This window comes from Podarcis raffonei, chromosome 5 (assembly GCF_027172205.1).
Source record: "Podarcis raffonei isolate rPodRaf1 chromosome 5, rPodRaf1.pri, whole genome shotgun sequence".
Taxonomy (NCBI): domain Eukaryota; kingdom Metazoa; phylum Chordata; class Lepidosauria; order Squamata; family Lacertidae; genus Podarcis; species Podarcis raffonei.
The window spans coordinates 3938920-3952079 of NC_070606.1; positions in this window are offsets into that span (position 1 = coordinate 3938920).

Consider the following 13160-nt stretch of genomic DNA (forward strand, 5'->3'; position numbering starts at 1 on the left):
GATCCTGTGTTGTTACCTAGCCCTTGCACGATTAGTTTGCTAATTGAAAGTGAAATACTTTATTGTCACTTGTACATCTTGTATACAGTGAGATTACACAAGCACCCCCCACTCAGCTCTCTTAGTCTTAATTCCCCTCATTTACTGACGAGCACCCACCAAACCCGAAAGTCAGTTGCCCTGTTGTTATCTTTTCATTCAGCAGCCTAACAGCCCACGGATAGAAGCTGTTCTTTACCCTGTTGGTGCGACTAATCATGCTTCTATATCTTCTGCCTGATTGACATCGTATGCATGTATCATATGAGACTTTGTCAACTGCTTTGCTGAAATCAAGAAAAACTACATCCACTAACCTAGTGTCCCAACCAAAAAGAGAAATAATATTAGTCTGGCAAGATTTACTCGTGACAAGTCCATAGTAAGGCTCCTAGTAATCATGACATTGTTATCAATATGCTTACAAACAGATGCTTTATAATCTTCTTTAGTATAGATCAGATTGTGGGGTGTATAGGGTACGGAGGGTGGGCAGTACACCTGGTGGGAGACACGTTGTGCTCCTTTTGGGGTAGTTTGTCTGCCTTTGGTCCCCACCCATCATTCAGCTCTCACCTGTGGCTCCTAGAAGGTGTTAGCACCCTAGGACATAGCTTCGACTGACCAGATAAACCAGGTGAGGGTAGCTGATGGGTCTCAAACCTGTGGTGAGTTAGAGACTTCCCCTGCATGCAGAGACAGGCTCTGTCAGATTGAGTGGGCAGGGCCAGTGGTCAAGGAGGCAGTTTCTGCACATGCTGTAGAGGGAAGTGAGGGGCAGATGGGGCTCATCAACCTAGGAAGACAGTCCATCCAGAAGAAGGAAAACTCTGGTCCTAAGCATCCGCTGCCTTGCGGGATATATTTGGGAGAAGAAGGAGTTAAGCAGTAAACCTTACACAAATCCAGAGTATAGTCCCTAAAATGGTTGGATGGCACCTTGTATGCCTCCCTCCAGCAACTCCTGCAGCCCAGTTGGTGCCAAACATATTGCCCTCCTTTCCTTTGGTCCAGTTCAGCCAGGCTGAAAGAGGGCAGTCCAGGACCTCCAGACACAATGCCCAGGCTTGTGCCCCTGGGGGTCACTTCAGTGCTGTAGCACAAAGATTTCACTTCCCCCCTGGAGGCACACTCCATTGTCTCTCAAAACAGATGGATGTCAACAAGATCAGATGGACCAGCCTGTAATTTCTCAGTGCCTTCTTTCTCTTTCTTTGGAAGGTCACGAGGAGCATAGCAGGTGCATAAATACTTCAGGGTCAGTTTATCAGTTGTAGGAAAAAAGGAGTAAAACATGAGGAAGCTCTCACATCTTGACCCCAAGAATGAGGCTGTCTCACACTTTAAGCAGAGCATGCCATTAAGTCAGCAAATCCTGCATTCCTGTTCAATGCACCCTGAGGAGATTTCACCCCTCCCATATCCAAGAATCTGCTGATGTGCTCTGCTGATTCTCCAGAGAGGAGGGGCGGTGTTCTGCTCTCTACTTATTCCGCTCCAGCCTAACATCAGTCAGTCAGTGTGTTGGAGAGAGAGAGAGACTGAGTGTTAGAGATTGTGTGTATAGATAAGGTTGCTGCTAAGAGCAGCTGCAGACACTCAGTGCAGTTCAGTTTTTTAGTTTAGACTGTATATAGTTGTATATTATAGTTGTAGATAGAATAAAGAAGATATTCTACAGAGCTGCTCTCTGAGTCATTTATGCTCTGCTATACTCTGCTGTGCGACGACTGTCTTCTTGTGGAAGTGAATCCGGTGCTCACAACTCTAAGCTGTGAGTCCACAGCACTTTGACCTGTTCCTGTGCAGAAGGTGGTCTCTGGAAGTGCTACCCAGCTCGCCTAGCCCAGTCGGGGCTGAAGTGTATGAGTCCAGTTGGTGGCACAAGGGCGATGCTGACACACCCATCCAATACATATGTTTATTGTATTTGCATTTCACATTTTAAAATGTCCTTTTAGGACTGGGGGGGGGGGGAAGCATTCAGTCTTCACTAGGAGGCCTGATGAGATGACCAGCTAAACGAAAAGTTCTTTGCCTCATATTGTTGCTCTCTGATATAGGGTTATATTTTCTTTTTCCCCTTGGCTCAGCCTCTCCATTTTCTCAGAAATAATCCTTTCTGTGTTACCTGTTCTTAAGCCATACTTCTCCACCCTCCATAGTTTTCAGGAAAAACCAAGCTAAAATTGGAGCAGTGGGAATCTTCTTTTGCAATCAGCTGTCCACATGGCCAGCCATGGTGGGCGGTTGCTTAGCAGCTAAGAAAAGATGCCTCCCGAAAGAGTCGGAGCCCTGAGCATTGAGGGACTCTGCTTGGATGCTCAGTTGCACAGCTGAGAGTGGGCTGGTGGTTTTGTCTCTACCTTCTTTGCTGGTGTGTGAGTATGAGGGACAGGGGGAGAGAGAGACTCCAAAGTCAAGCTACACAGAAAACAGTGAGTCCCAGAGAAGGTGAATAGCTTCTTTGAAATGCACTTATCCATAAATGCCTAATCTTACAGTAAATGGGACTGGATTTGCTTATGTTGCACTTATCGCATACTAAGTACAACCAGATCAACTATGCGATCAAGCATACTTTGGTCACCCAGACCAAACCAAATACCTTCTCCATGTCCTTGGGCCTTACTAACTGATGTGGCAACCCTAGACTAATGTAACTGGATTAGGGTTGCCACCTTTGGTTGGGCAAAATAAAGGACAGGTTAGGCAAAATACAGGACAGGTTGGTGGGGAATTTGGGGGCTAAAAATCACTTTACCTGGTGCAGAAATGACTTCGAAGCTCTCCACCAGACAGAAGGGAACCAGAACCCCCTCTGCCCATTCAATCCACCTCTGCCCATACAAAAACTCCTTCTCCCACACCGGACGAGGCCCCTGCAAAACCCCTGTCTCGCTCTCTGACCTCCCCCCCCCCGCCCACACAAAACCTGAGAGTCCACCGTAGCAGACCATTGCAATGCAACTCCCCTCTCTTGCTCTCTGTGACCCACCCCCTGCCCACACCAAAACTCACTCTCTCAGCCCAACCCTACCCTCTGCCTGTATCCTGTGATAAATTTCTCCTCCTCATGAACCCACAATCTGCCCACACAAATTCCCGCTCAGGCTCTCACTCTCTTCCTCCCTCCAAACCAATAATCTAGGAACTTTCACCACTTTGTAACTAAGCTAAGTTTTACGACCTGTGCAACATTTCTATCTGATGCGTGTGCACATACACCATACATTTGAAGAGTGTGTAAGTATGCTTACCAAATGTGTGGCTTTTCCCCATGCTAGCGAAAATGAGAAACTTTGGAACTCTCCTGGAAGGACATATTTTAAAGGTCTAACAGCCTGTATTTCCACACTTTGCTGCATATTTTGTGACTTTAAATCTCTGTTGGGGTTCTCTCACCCAAGAGTACTTGATCTAAACTTAGATCTTGGCATCCAGAAATTCTCCTTTCTATGTATACTGTATGTTTACACCAACAAGCACAATCCTCAGAAGGAATCCCCCCCCTTCAACGCCCCACCCCAAGCTGTATCTGCTGAAATTCTCTCTTTTTCACAAGCATTAAAGGTACAGGAGCCCTGGCCTCCTCCACTCCTGCCCAGGTCCATGTTTTCCTGCTTTTGTATGTGTGATTCATGTTGGAGGATATATCTGTATTTTGTGGAGAGATGCTACTGAGCTTATTGTAGTGTTCAAAAAAATAATATGTGAGACATTTTAGCATTGTGTTTTGCTTTGGGGTATGTTTTCAATAGAAAATTGGCCAGCAAACCTAGTCATATGCATATTTGCTCAGAATTAAGCCCCACCGTGTCCGTAATGGCTTGTTTCAAGGTATGTGCAGGATTACACAAAACGAGGTTCCCACATGTGACGAGGTAGTAGAATCAACTGATCTGGCAGACAAAGGCATGGGCTAGAAAAGTGAAACTGCTTTGTGAGGAAGGACAGTCTTCTCCATAGATAGTATATTTCATATCTATCCTCTTTCTCCTTATGTGATGTGTTAGAAGAGTGGGAGGGAGACTTTCATGACCGAAAAGCTTTCAGAAGCTATTTAGAGGAATTTCTGTGTGGTTTGAACAATAATTATAGTGATGCGTCTCACCCGCTGAGGTGGAAGTGTGTGAAATGGAGCTCTCCGTATTCTTATCGCTAACCTGTATTATTTCCTATCTGAACACCTGCCTCAGAGCAGCAGGGGACAGAGGCTCAGAAAAGCACAAATATATTTTTTTCTGAATACAAGTCTGTGGTAAACAATCAGTTTCTTTAAAAGGATCTATTTAACCTAAAGCCCATCTCTTTTCTGGCTTTGCTCGACAGTTGGAATTGGAAACATTTTGGGCTCAGCTGTGGCCTGAACCTGCGTCCCCAACTTTTTATTCTTCCTCATCAAGTTGATGCCAAAGAGACTTCTGACTCCAATGAAATAAGTTTGCTGGGAGGATGTGCTGCTCACAACATAAGTTCCTTTATATTGTCAGTTTATTGATCTATCCAGCCCAGCATTGTCTCCTCTGGTGAGCCATGGTCCTCTCACCTTCCAAGCTAAGGTCTTCCCAAACCCACTAAAGAACAAACAAACACTAAACTAAGTAGATGTTGTGGAATGAACCTGAGGCCTCCTGCTTGCTCCCCTGTCACTTAGCTGTGGGCCAATATTCATGTAAACTGCAATATTCTTGGATATCCCTTTTTGCTGGTGAAGTCTTATCCAAGAACGCTGAATAGATCCCCCCTACCCATAGGTCCTGGCGTCAAGAAAGTGATGAATGATGGGATACAAACTGAATCTTAAATAAAATACAGATAAACCAATAGGCAACATATATTCTGAATACCAGGTACGAGGGACAAATAGAGGGGATTGGGAGTTGCTTTACATGCTAAATCTGATTAAAGGGAATGTCTTGCTGTTGATATTTGTAAGTCACTCTGGAAACTGTTTTCTCAGTGTGCATTAAATTATTTTATTATGACTCTAAAGCATGGAGAATCAGTACATTAATACTCCATTATCTGTGCTTTTATAAAGTAATGTCAAGCATGCTGAGTCTATATTGCATTATATTCGGCAGTGCAATTTAGATCCTTAGACTATATATATTTTCTAGATATGAATTCACATAAGCCTATTTCCACAATGTGTGTGTACATGTACAGTTGTGATTGCAAGATGCATGTGGCTCATGCAGGAGATTTGATGTTCCTCAGCAGTTTTAGCTGCTCTTCTTGCCAATTTCCAGTTTTGTCCTTAAATCCTTTTACTGGATTATTAGAAAGCCCACACCTAGGGTTTATGTAGGCTTTTCCTGGAGCCCAGAAATTCCCAAGCCAAGCTCACCTTGTCAGCAACTACATTATCTCAGGCAAGCTGTTGCTATGTCAGCTTCAACCTTCCCTCAAGAGCCTCTTCCTGATACCTGGGTGTCATGACCTGGGACCCAGGTGAATGCCATCACCTGGGGAAGCTGTCAAGACCCACAGAACATCATGCACCTATGCCCACACCCTCTGTCTCTCTGCTCACACAGTACATGTCTCTGATACTGAGTGCCATACCTGGGTGCCATAATTGAGAGGTATCATGACACTGAAACGATCACATCACATGCACAACAAGCGCCGAGTCTACATAAACACGTTCTCACAGTTACAACCACCCTGCATCCCCAGTTGCAACTGCAAGGCCATTGTGTAAAAGCGTTGTGCCTCTGTCCTCTCTCTGAAAATAGAGGTGTCCCCGCTTTAAGCAACTCTCCTTTGCTTCCTCTCCTCCACTCCCAATTCCTGCTTCCCAAGCATCAGGTATTTCTTGTCATTTTCTCTTTCTGTTTACAGCCCTTGTTTACTTTCGCAGCGTTAAATATGAGGTAATCCATGGTTCACTTCAGAAGAGGAAAATAATCGGATTGGTAAACAGCTCTCTGAATAATGCCCATCTTTATAATAGGATTGTAATCGAAAACAAAGGTACTGCCAACATACAGTGGGTATTTTGCTTGGGTGATTTAGAGAATTGCTTGGTGTCTTCATTTCTCTCAAAGCCAGCTCCCAATGTTCCACCTCACTCTCCCAGCATCCTATCAGATGGAAGAAGCCTGAGAAAGAAATCATGTCTGTGATGGAGTCAAGAAGTTTTGGGGTTGACTCTCTTCTCAGTGGCTCCCACTGAAGTTCTGGGGAACAAAAACCAAGAAAACAAGCTGCCACTGAAGTGGAAAGGAGGCCAGAACACTGGGATCACTAGAGGCATTTTTGCCCATATAATTGGCTGCTGTCATTTGTTTTTATGGGGGGGAAAAGACAGTGTTGCATTAAGGATAAGGGGCAGAGCCATACCATAATGTGCAGCCACCAGACAGTTAAAGCACATAGCTTCCCCAAAGAATACTGGGAGCTGGAGTTTCTTTCTCACAGCTATAATCCCCAGTACCTTTAACAAACTACAGTTCCCAGTATTCTTTGGGAGAGGTCATGTGCATTGCATGTGCTTTAAATTTGTGATGTGGATTATTATAATGTTTTAGGTGGAACAAATCTGCCCACTGCCAGACACTGAGTAGATTGGGCCCTGCAAAGGATGGTATGTGGGAAGAAATATTGTCTATCCTCCCCTCCGTTGCGGGAAGGAGAAAAAGAAAGGGGGAAATGCAGAACTTTGCTTCTTTCCCCACTTCCCAAGGCAAATGCAGCTTTCATTTTCTGGGAGGTAGCGCTGGTGGTGCAGTTCATGCTCCTCCTTAGGGCACAGAGTGTTTGGCTTTTGGAAGCAAAGCCCTGAGGCCCAAGAGTCACCCTGCCACTCGATGACCTGTGAATCGGGGAATGGGGAGGAGGAACAGAGGGAGAGAAGCCAGGCAGGAGGACTAGGAAAGGGTTAAAACTCTCCCTCTTGACAACCTTCAGCAAATAGTCTACAGTATATAGTCTGCTGAAGGTTGTCAAGAGGGAGAGTTTTAACCCTTCTGACACTTCCCAAAGGATGCAAGCAAACAGTAATCATTTTGGAATTACATCTTTATATATCGTGGGTCATTAATGGTTTGTTTCCTTTCTACTGTAATAAGTCCTTTTGTTATTGTGCATCACAATTAATAATAAAAAGCTCAAATTAATAAATGTTTGCAAGTGCTTGGGTAATTAAGTAAAAATGGTGCTAAATGCTATTCATTATCGGAAAAGCTAACACAGAGGAATAGCTCATTTAGAAACTGTGAGTTTCTGCATGCTGTGCTTTCGTAAGAACGGGAGGGGAGCCCTGCTGACTCAGACCTGAGGCCCATCTGGTCCAGCATTCAGCTCACATAGTGACCGAGCAGGACCTGAGGGCAGCAGCATTCTCCTTGCTTGTGACTTCCAGGAAGTGACAATGGAGACAGAACATAGCCATCATGTACAGTAGGCCACTGAAAAGCTGCTTCTCTGTGAATTGATCTAATCCCCTTTAGAGCCATCTAGGTTGGCATATGTCACCATTTCCACGGCAGTGAATTCCATCATTAGTTAGTCTGTTGATGGGCATCATCCTTCAACAGGCCGTCAACTAGCCATGCATTGTGTGAAGAAGATGGAGCAAGCTTGTTTTCTCCTGATCCGGAGAGTAGGATCCAAACCAATGGAATCAAGTTACAAGAAAGGAGATTCAGACTACAGAACTGGAAGAAGACCTTTCTGAGACCATGAGCTGTTCGGCAGTGGGACGGTCTCCCTCGGGAGGTGGTGGACTCTCCTTCCTTGGAGGTTTTGAAGCAGAGGTTGGATGGCCATCTGCCATGGATTCTTCTTCAGCTGTGATTCCTACATTGCAGGGGTTGGACTAGATGACTTTCAACTCTAGAATTATATGATTCTATGATTAAGTACTTCCTTTCATCTGTCCTCAAGAGTCTTCTAACATTGAGCTTCAATGTTTTGTAGAATTTAACACCTCTGTCAGGTCCCATCTTACATGACTTTTCTCTGAAAAGCCCCAAATACCCACAAAGGAGTTGCACGATCGTTTTGGTTGTCCTTTTCTGAACCTCTCCCAGATTTGCAGTATTAGCTATCTGATTATTTATTAAATTTGTATATCGCCCTTCATCCAAAGATTCCAGGGCAGTATAGTGCAAAACATTTTTAAAAATAGCAACAGCAGAAAAGGGAGTAGCACTTGAAAACACATGTTTTTGGTGGACAATTCTCACGTTATATTGTTAGGGGTGAAGCCTTAGTTTCCTGGGGATTCATTTGCCCGCTTGCCCCAGGACCGAGGAGAGAACAAAAGCACCAGGGAAGCAACTTCCTCTTCGGAGAAAAGAGTTTTATTGAGATCTGCGCAGAGGCAGCCAGTGGAATACTTTCCAAAGACTGGCGGCACCAATACACGTAAACAAGCATTCTTATACCTGAGAGCATACACTCGTCTTCCCAATTTCCCTAATTAGCTGGCAAGGTTATAACTTATTACCTTATATGGCATATGGCTATATGGCTAGCTAAGCCCCCCTCCCTTTCTTCTCTTGCGTTACTGAAGCAAGAAGCATGAAACAAGAAGTAGCTTCTGGCTTGCAGAACTGAAGCAATTGCGGTTTTTGCTAGCTGCTTTACCACAACTGCAGAAGTTAGTTTGGGTGCAGATAATATTGAATTTAACCCTTCCTTCTCCCTTCAGGGGTACACCTAAGATTATTTCTTATGATTAGCAAGCAAGCAAGCAAGCAAGCAAGCAAGCAAGCAAGCAAGCAAGCAAATAAATAAATAAATAACCCATCAGTTTGGGAAAAAGCCAGTTTCACTACACAACCCTCTCATTTAGCATAACTAGTAAGATAAATACCGTATTTTTCGCACCATAGGGCGCACCGGACCATAGGGCGCACCCAGTTTTTGGGGGGGAAATAAAGGGGAAAAATTATTTTCCCCCCAGGCGCGGGGCTGGGGCGGGGGAAGCTCGAGCTTCCCCCGACAACAGCCCCCAAACAGGCAGCTCTCTGCAAGCTGTGGGAGCGCTCCCACTGCTTGCGGACAGGTCCGCGAAGCCTGGGCGCGCTGATCTCAGCGCGCACAGGCTTCGGCATGCTGGCAACTCTCCGCAAGCAGCGGGAGCACTCCCGCTGTTTGCGGAGAGGTCCGCGAAGCCTGGGCGCGCTGATCTCAGCGCGTGCAGGCTTCGGCATGCTGGCAACTCTCCGCAAGCAGCGGGAGCGCTCCCGCTGTTTGCGGAGAGGTCCGCGAAGCCTGGGCGCGCTGATCTCAGCGCGCGCAGGCTTCGGCATGCTGGCAACTCTCCGCAAGCAGCGGGAGCGCTCCCGCTGTTTGCGGAGAGGTCCGCGAAGCCTGGGTGCGCTGAGATCAGCGCGCGCAGGCTTCGGCATGCTGGCAACTCTCCGCAAGCAGCGGGAGCCCAGCGCTGGGCTCCCGCTGCTTGCAGAGAGGTGTGCGAAGCCTGGAGAGCGTGAGGGGTCGGTGCGCACCGACCCCTCTCACTCTCCAGGCTTCAGCGAAAGCCTGCATTCGCACCATAGGACGCACACACATTTCCCCTTCATTTTTGGAGGGGAAAAAGTGCGTCCTATGGTGCGAAAAATACGGTAAGTAGTATACAGCCAATCAATGGAAATGACTATACAGTTAAGGCCACAAGAGAATGAACTTACTGTCTATAGCTCAGTTGGTTAGAGCATTGGTGCTGACAACATAAAGGTTGCAGGTTAGATCTCCATATGGGGCAGCTGCATACAGTGGTACCTCGGGTTACAGACGCTTCAGGTTACAGACTCCGCTAACCCAGAAATACTACCTCGGGTTAAGAACTTTGCTTCAGGATGAGAACAGAAATCGTGCTCCGGCAGTGCAGCGGCAGCAGGAGGCCCCATTAGCTAAAGTGGTGCTTCATGTTAAGAACAGTTTCAGGTTAAGAACGGACCTCCGGAACGAATTAAGTTCTTAACCCGAGGTACCACTGTATTCCTGCATTGCAGGGGGTTGGACTAGATGACCCTCGGGGTCCCTTCCAATTCTACAATTCTATGAGTACAAAACTTGAAATGACATTGTTGGCGACAGATGGCAACCTGGCTTACAATCCCAGTGAAGGATTTAAAAAAAATATAAATAACCATAACTTTAGAATAAATTTCTTATGCTCCAGCTACCATTGAACATTTTTGCTCAAATTGTAAACCATTTCCCCTTTGAACCAAAGTTTTCTATGAAAACTAATTTTTTGATTGCTGACAGCTGTACTTCTGGCACCAAAGCTACCTGTCATGAACTGCAAAATCTTCCACTCCACTCTCACTCCATACCTGTTCAGTGTTAATTACTTTGCCCTTCTTACTCTGACTTCTTTCTGCTTAGGAAAATGGTCTGCTACTTTACCCAAGTACAGTGATTAATTCTAAACTCTATCACTTGCATAAAGATATATTGATTTCCCATTCTGTCTGCTTTATGAGGCATAAAGCTGAATCTCTCTTGTACAACTTGCATTTATATTGCATCATTTCTAACACAACCTGAAACCAATTGGCTTTATTGTAATATGCAGCAGTGCAAAGAATTAATGCTTGCTTCTAATGTAGTCAGCACAACCTTCAAAAGCTGCCTCGTTTCACTGCTGGCTACCTTTGCTGGTGCATTAACAATAATAAAGGACAGAGCTTCTTAAACAGCTTGGGTGAAATATTTGCTAGTTTCACTTTCCTGAAAAGTGACATTGCAAGTTTGGAACTTTTATCTGCAAATGCAAATGTGCATTTTTATTATTATTATTTAACTTCCCCCACACCACACCACCACCAACGACTAGATTTTTAGAATTTGTATTTTGTATATTGTTACAAAAGTTGGGCACTGCCCCCACACTCTGCTGAGGGGGAACAAGGTTACAGGAGGTCACATGTGCTCACCCAGGGTTTTTGCTCCTTTGGAGAATTGAAGACACAGCGGTGACTGTTGTAGCTTTACGAAATATGATTTATTAACCAATTTGCGTCTTCAGTCTGCATGGAGGGAGTCCTGATCTTACAGCATGGTCATCTGAAGAGGGGCTTGTTCCCCATAGCAGTGCAGCCCTGGGGTCCAAGCCTGCCCAAGAAGGATCTTATTCTTTGTGCTTCTGCTTCTTCTTCCCAGCACACCTTGCTAAAGATGCTCTTTTCCTGTCCCCTCACTCCCAGTTACCCTGGCAACCTGTCTGCCCAGACCCAAGATTCCTCTTAGATGGGCCATCAACACCTTTTTGTTATGTTCATGCCTCTATCCAAAGTGAAGCCCTGGCTTGGAAAGAAAGCTTAGCCTGTATTTTTCCACTGGTCTCCAGTCTTCACTTCAATACTCCAAAGAATCAAAATCTGATCATTTCCCAATTTCTAGCATTTAGTGGGGGCATCCCCTCAATTCCTTCATCCAAGTCGTTTATAAAGACATTGAACAACAACGGATCCAGGACAGAGCCCTGTAGCACTCCGTGTGGCCCTTTCTTCCCAGGAGCATGAGAAACCAAGGCACCCACCTAGCCCTGCCCCTGCTGACCCCCTGCTCCAGTCCTGTCTCGGCAAACTGCAATGATGCCAGGGGCAGGGGGAGGGCAGTTCTGTGCCTCTGCCCTCACCGCACTGCAGTCACAGCCAGGGGAACAAAATGGATGTCAAGTAGCATTGGAACTGCAAATATTTGGTGGGCTGTGAATTCCTGTTGCTAATTTTTGGCGATTTTTCTGTGTGCTAAATGTCCTATTTCCGAAGTGAGTATTGAATATTCAATGCAGCCCTGCCGTCTGTTAGATCATACAAAGCACATAGAAATGTATAGCACAACCTTCTCCTTCAGGAATAAGATGTCCACTCCAGGCTGGTGAACACTTAGAGGAATTCCTTATGCGGAGATATTTGCCCAGTTCCTATGTTATTCTGGCAGCATGTGACTGCTATTGAGACCTCAACCCATCCTGTGTCCCCCAGCCCATCAATGAATACCATAAATTCATGCTATCCAATCTGAGAGTCCTGTGAGGGAAGTGTTATGGAAAAAATCTAGGTGTGAGGCTGCTCAGTCACCCAGCTCGTCGGGCAGAGCCCGCAGGTCCCTGCGGAATAAAGAAGGAGTCCAGCCACCAACTGGAGCAAATAGCTGTAGACCAAAGTTTATTGCGCAACAGGTTCAAAGAGCAAATTTGAACGCCGAGGATGGGGTGACAGAGACGTTTAAAACTTTTCCACCATATCCCAGAATACAGTTCATACAGCATCATTGCTACATCATTGCTACATCACTGACATGTCACAAAAGGGGAGGGGTAGACAGGGGTTACACTAGTTTAACCTTGGCAAACATGTCCAGTCAAGTCCTTGGTACAAGATTAGCATAAGCAGACATGGCAGGGTGTTGCCGGAAATATCCGAGGGCTCCCTTGGACAAAAAGTAAAGACACCAACCAGGATAACTTGGAGCAAAACAGCAGCCTGTAGGCTTGGCCTTTATTGAACTGTTGCAACAGGGTGTTCCCCTCACTTGCAAGAGAGAGGAAAGACCCAGAAAAATAGTGTGCAAGGTCTTATAAAAACTTTTTGAAATTCCCCTCCTCTAGGTCAAGCCCACCCCCAGAAACATCATGCATACATTACAGAAAGGAGGGGTTGAGGGAGGAGTTGGTGGTAACCTGAGTGTCTTGTCACCTGGCTAGTTCCTCCTTTCCCCCCTCCCCATGAGTCACTTCCAGGAGACAAAGGGGAGTTTGCAGTTTCCTGCCCCCAGAGGGAAGATCTGATCATTGTCCATTGTTTCAGTCCATGCTGAATCCACTCCCATATGCAAGTTCTTGGTGATCTTGATTGTCTTCTGTCTGGGATCATCAGGGTTGGCATAGCAACTGGGCAGGGCTCCTGTGGATGTGCTGAGACGGTGAAGGGATTATGGCTGACCAGGACCAAGGCACCCCCCTTTGATAGTTCTTGTCATATGGAGTAAAATAAAATGGAACAGTGCAAATCCGATGTATGGTTGATTTTCTATGAATTTATAACAGAAATGTGGCGTATGTAGTGTGTGAGTGTGTGAAGTTTGTACAAACAGAATGATTGGGGTGGGGGGTTCCTGCTACAGTTCCCCCCTTCGGAGATAAGATT